The following is a 6,000-nucleotide window of genomic DNA, read 5'->3' as shown; positions in this document are numbered from 1 at the left end:
AATTCAATCCCCAGCAATGCACGCACAGACACACAAGCAAAGGGAGAAATAAAGACTTTCTCAAATAAAATTTGAGGGAATTTGTTGCCAATAGATTTGCCTTGCAAGAATTAACATCCTCCAAGAGAAAGAAAATAATATGGTCATAAACTCAGACCAATAACGGAAGAGCATTAGAGGAAGAATAAATGAAGATAAAATGTGTAATGGTTTTGTAACATGTTTACATGTTTACCTTTCTGTTTGTCATAAATTAAAAGTAATATCAATTGCTGGGCAATCCACTGCATAAGTGGAAATGGTTTGCAAGGACATGAGCAAAACTTGTTTAAGATGTCTGTCACCAGACATTTTCTTTTAGAGATGTTTATTCTTTTAACACAGTTTTACAAAATACATTGAGATATTTGACCACATTATCAAAAACAAATACTAGAACAATCTCTGGTTTAAAATCAAGCGTAATTGATACAAACTCCAGATTCAGCTACTTGTTGACTGTGTGATCTTAGATAAGTTACCTGAAAAACTCAATTATAAAAACCTACACTTCATGTTTAACTGTAAGGATTAAACATGAAGGAGATAAAAATTCACCTAGCCCACTGTCCATATAATTTTAAATGCTGAATGAATTATTGAAAACACCATGAATCTTACAGCATCCTCTATTACACTCCTTCATAGACTAACTTAAAGTTAACAAGTTTATAACCAATCTCTGATATACAAAAACTTAAGAGGTTGCATTTTGCAAATCTCACTCCAGTAGTATTTTGCTTTTAATTTTTTCCTTATTAATTTCAAAAACTGTTATCTTGTACGAGTGGTCCACTTTATGCTTTGGATGTGGCCCTTGCTGCACTGCCACTGTAACTTATTTTTAAAAGGAACATGCTTCTTTCTCTTCCTCTCCCCATCTCCTTCCTAATCTCTCCTTCTCCCTAATCTCAGAAGAAACAGGGATTACCATTCTTCACATCCTAGGCAGAATTATTGTAATTAAGCACACAGGCACCTCAAGAACATAAGTAATTCAGACCTGGGGATGGCACCAGATCTAAGAAGTGGCTATCTCCCAAATTGTCAAGTGAATTACAGCTCCAAAGACACAGAATGTAGCCTTTGACTCATCTCTTAAACTCCCCTGTCCCCATTCCCCAATGGGCAGAATCACAGCCTCTGGACAGGAGTCCCCTGTGTTTTCTCCTTTGCTAGCAATAAAACAACCTTTTCCTTTTCCTCATTATTGGATTGGATCAGGACAAGGACAGAGCTTTCACTAACAATTTTGTTCCAGTATTAAAATTTTTTGAATGGCAGGGGCTGAAAAGGTGAAAGACAAAGTTTCTTACTTTCTCCAAAGGATGGAAGAAATGACCTTAGAAAGTAAATTCTAGAAATGTCTCAACCTTCAATCTTCATAACACTTCAAAGTAGACACCTGCTCATCTCTCAGGAAATGCCAACTATACATACATTTTTGTGGTTTATTATAATTATCTTATTTTGCTCTCCTCCTTTTTGTTTTCAAGCAAAGATGATAAAATTTCAATTATTCGATATTTCTTAAATGTGTGTTGTATATACATCTCAGGCTCAAATTCCCTTATAAGAATTATCAACTTCTCTATGCCAAATGCTATTTTCTATTTCAAGAAATATCCCACATTGATAAACTCCTGCATAATTTGCAGAATGACACAAAATAAGTAGTGATAGTAGGAAAAAATAATTTTTGATCCAGGCTCATTTTAATGAGGCTACTTTTCCTGCCACTTGGAAATACACCTATCTAGTCAGGACTTTGCTGCCAGTTTTGAAAGTAATATTCCAAAGGCAAGGCTATTTAAAGAATTTTTTCCTCCAGTATTACGACTAAACCCAAAGGTGCTCTAGCGCTGAGCTATATCTTCATATATCTTCAGCCTTTTTTTTTTTTTTTTTTTTTTGGAGACAGGATCTCAATATATTGTCTAGGCTGCCCTTAAACTTGTGATCTTCCTGTCTCAGCCTCCAGAGTAGCTGGGTTTACAGGCGCATGCCACTGCACTCAGCTTGAATGTTTTTGATATCTTACCGCTTGTGAAGACAAAATGAACAATTTATTGTATTGGATAAAAACGTACTAAAGTAATATGATTACAGCAATTAAGTGTTGCTACTATCAAATGCAAATAAAGTACATGCTGGGTACTAAATATTTGCAAAATCATTCAATTCCTTTTAATTTGGGGGGGCAAAGGCTTTTTTCCCTCTGGAAAGTTTCACCTTATCCTTCCTTATTAAGTTTGAAAGTCACTTCCTCTGTGATATCATTTGCAAGGTTTATCTAAATGCAGCATCAGAAACACAGCTTACCCTCTTTATACTTGTTTCCTCACCCTCCACCCTAGAAAGGGGACAATAGAATACCAGCCTTCCAGTTTGTATCAGAGATGTGTCATGTGTCTAAGGTACATCATCTGGCACTTGATGTCTGATGAATATTCATCCTATTACTTCAAGTAATAACACTAATGACTTTATTCCGAATCGTTCCCTAAAAGATTTAGGATGGCTAATTTAAACCAATATTTGGTACACAGAAACAAAGCAATTGTCTTTCTGTTCCTAAATTTTTTATCACCAGCAACTTGAACCACTGAGGTCATTCTTAACCATAATTTAGTAGTTGATAAACCTACCAAAAAGTTCTTCTTCCCCAGCACTGCTTATAAAAAAAAAAATTATTTCCATGAGGTCTTATGTTGAATCCTTCCTGTTTGCAGCTCACTCAAAAGGTGCCCAAAACCTTGTCATTGCTCAGATCCAGACTCACAAGCAGTTTATGAACTCCTCCCTGGAGGTAAAATGATAAACTTGTCTTTATATATGTGTAACACAGACTTTTAAAAAAATATTCTAATTATATCCTTATACTTGAAAATCATCTTCACTATCATTCCTGATTCATGATTTCCCCACCTGGATATCTTTTTTTTTTTAACACAATGCCTTTATTTTTATGTGGTACTGAGGATCAAACCCGGGTCCCGCCATGCTAGGCGAGCGCTCTACCACCGAGCCACAATCCCAGCCCAGGATCTTATTAAACATCCTAAATATAACATTTAAAGTTTAATTCCTAAATTCTTCCCTCCCCAACCCTCCTCCACGTTGCAGGCTTTCCCATCACTGTCTCAAAGCACTACATTTTACTAGCCATTTAAACCAAAAATCGTCTCATACTACGTGAACTATTAACCCTATCTTCAAAGGAATACCCAAATCCCAACTACTTCTTTTTTTATATGTAACAATTTAAAGCAGTTCTAGGTTCAAAGCAAAACTAACTACTCACTTCTTATCACCATTCATTTTGGTTCAAGCCAGAATTAATTAATTTTGGAGACAGGAATTTGCTAAATCGCCTAGGCTGGCCTTGAACTTGCAATTTTTCTGCCACTCCCCCAGAGTAACTGGGGTTACAGATCATAACAGCCTACCAAGCCACATATATTTTTAATACCCTTTACCTATTCTTCCTGCTTCTGCCTTTGATCCCACAGAATTAATTCTTCAGAGTAGTTAGAGTGATCCCTTTATCTGACCTCTTTTTTTTTTTTTTTTAAATGAACACAATACCTTTACTTGTTTTTTTTTTTTTAATGTACTGCTGCGGATAGAACCCAGTGCCTCACATGTGCTAGGCAAGCGCTCTATCACTGAGCTACAACCCCATCCCCTGAGTGATCCCTTCAAAACATGACTCAGACCATAACTTTGCTCAAACTCTCCAATAGCTTCTTGTCCTTCCAAAGATAAAAGTCTTTTCATATTGACTTTAGCCTTACATAACACTTAGCATGATGAAATGTTAAGTTCCAAGAAGCTGGGATTGAACCAAGGGCCTTGTGCATGCGAGGCAAGCACTCTACCAAATGAGCTGTATCTCCAGCCCAGTATATTTTGTTTGTTTGTTTGTTTTATCTCAAGTCTCCTCCCCACTCCCAATTTTTTCTTTATAGCACCTGCGCAACACACTACATATTTTACTCATTATGTCACCAGTCATCTCCCATCTACGCACTTGTTTCATGAGATCAATACTATTTACTTTGGTCACTGCTAAATCCACATCTATATTAGTACCCTGTAGTTTGCAGGTGCTCAGTATTAAATGGTACATTTTTCTGTATGTATTCACTGTATTTCATTCCTGAAATATAAGATCTTTAAGATTTTACTTTCTATTAATATTTTTATTAATTCTATAAGCTAAAAGTCAAGTTAATAATGACAGTGCTAGTACAACCAATTTCTTTCCTAGAAATAACTTATCCTTGCTAGGTAGTGACATAAACCTGTGAATCCCAGTAACTCTGGAGTCTGAGGCAGGAGGATCACAAGCTGGAAGCCAGCCCCAACACCCTGTCTCAAAGTAAAGAAAGAAAGGGATAGAGATGTAGCTCAGTGGCAGAGGATCCCTGGGTTCAATCCTAAATAACATAAAAAATAAATAAACAAAAGAAATACTTGTCCCAACGTCTCCAGCATATATAGAGAGATCTCCATCCAAAGTCACACAACTACTTTAAAATCTGATTATTAAGCTGGTATAACAGGTCATTTTTAAAATAACTGCTTAGAATACTATCTTCAATGCTGCCCAACAATATCCCAGAGTAGGAAGTCTTTTGTATTTATTTACTAAATCTTTAAGAGCAATCTGAAGACACAAAAGTTCAGATAATTGTTTATGTTCCCAATATCTACTTTAACTAGAAAAGCTAAAAATATACTGAAAAAAGTGTTCAATATCACTAAATAAGGAGAACACCTTAATATTTATATATATTTAATGATACACTTCAAAATAATTTATGCTGAACGAAAGCAGATATATAAGAGCACATATTGTATCATTCCATTAATACAGAGTTCTAGAAAATACAGAACACAAAGTAGTTCAGTGGTTACCTGGGGTTTAGGACATTAGGATGGACTGCAAACAATGAGGAAATGTTCCACATTTTGATTGTTTATGATGTTATATACTTCTGACAAAACTCACTGTCCTTACTTTTATGCCATTTTTCCACCTTAAACTGCTTAACAGTCAAAGAATATGTACTGTCATGGTAGGGAAAAACAACATTCAGATCCATTCAATGAGAATTTACTTTGGTACCATCTTTTTCAGGAAAACATTTTGGCAAAACCATGTTACAATGGATGTGCTCTGCAAACTCTTTAAGCCAGCTAACAATTCCAAGAAATGACACTATAAAAATATCATCCCAAGTATACTTTCAAGGATGCTTCTGTACTACTGGATAACTAAAATTAAAAAACAAATAAAATCTCAGTGCAAACCCAATAGAGAATGGTTAAATATTTAACAGTATATGATGTCATGTCACTAAAAAAGAAATCATATCTATGTGATTGCCCTGAGTGGAAAAAAAGACCAAAATCTCAAAACTAGGTGTGTAAGAAGTTGAATGAGCACATTTTGGAATAAATACATAAAACATTAATCTGGAGACCAGGCAAGGGTGGTTAATTAAAGGTAACAACTTTTACTCATTCTTATTTTCTATATTATTAAATTAATGTACTTATTTTAACTAGGTATATGTGACAGCAGAATGCATTTTGATTCATTGTACACAACTGCAGCATAACTTTTCATTTCTCTGGCTGTACACGATATAGCATCATACCATATGTGCAGTCATACATTTATTAATTCTTTGATTTGGAAATTATTAATTTCTTTGATTTGGGAATTATAACTTTAATGACATAAAAAGCAATTTTAAAAATACTGATACTTAGGACAAATTTCCAAGAAATGTTGACTATCCTGAATTACATTTTAAAATAAGCCATTTGGAAGAGGCCACACAGAGCAAGAAAAAAAAAAAAAAAAGCAATTACAAGTCAGGCACAGTGGCGCAAGTCTGTAATCCCAGCGATTCAGGAGGCTGAGACAGGAGGACTGCAAGTTCAAAG

This window comes from Callospermophilus lateralis, chromosome 4, assembly GCF_048772815.1.
Source record: "Callospermophilus lateralis isolate mCalLat2 chromosome 4, mCalLat2.hap1, whole genome shotgun sequence".
Taxonomy (NCBI): domain Eukaryota; kingdom Metazoa; phylum Chordata; class Mammalia; order Rodentia; family Sciuridae; genus Callospermophilus; species Callospermophilus lateralis.
Note: the sequence above shows the minus strand (reverse complement) of the source record.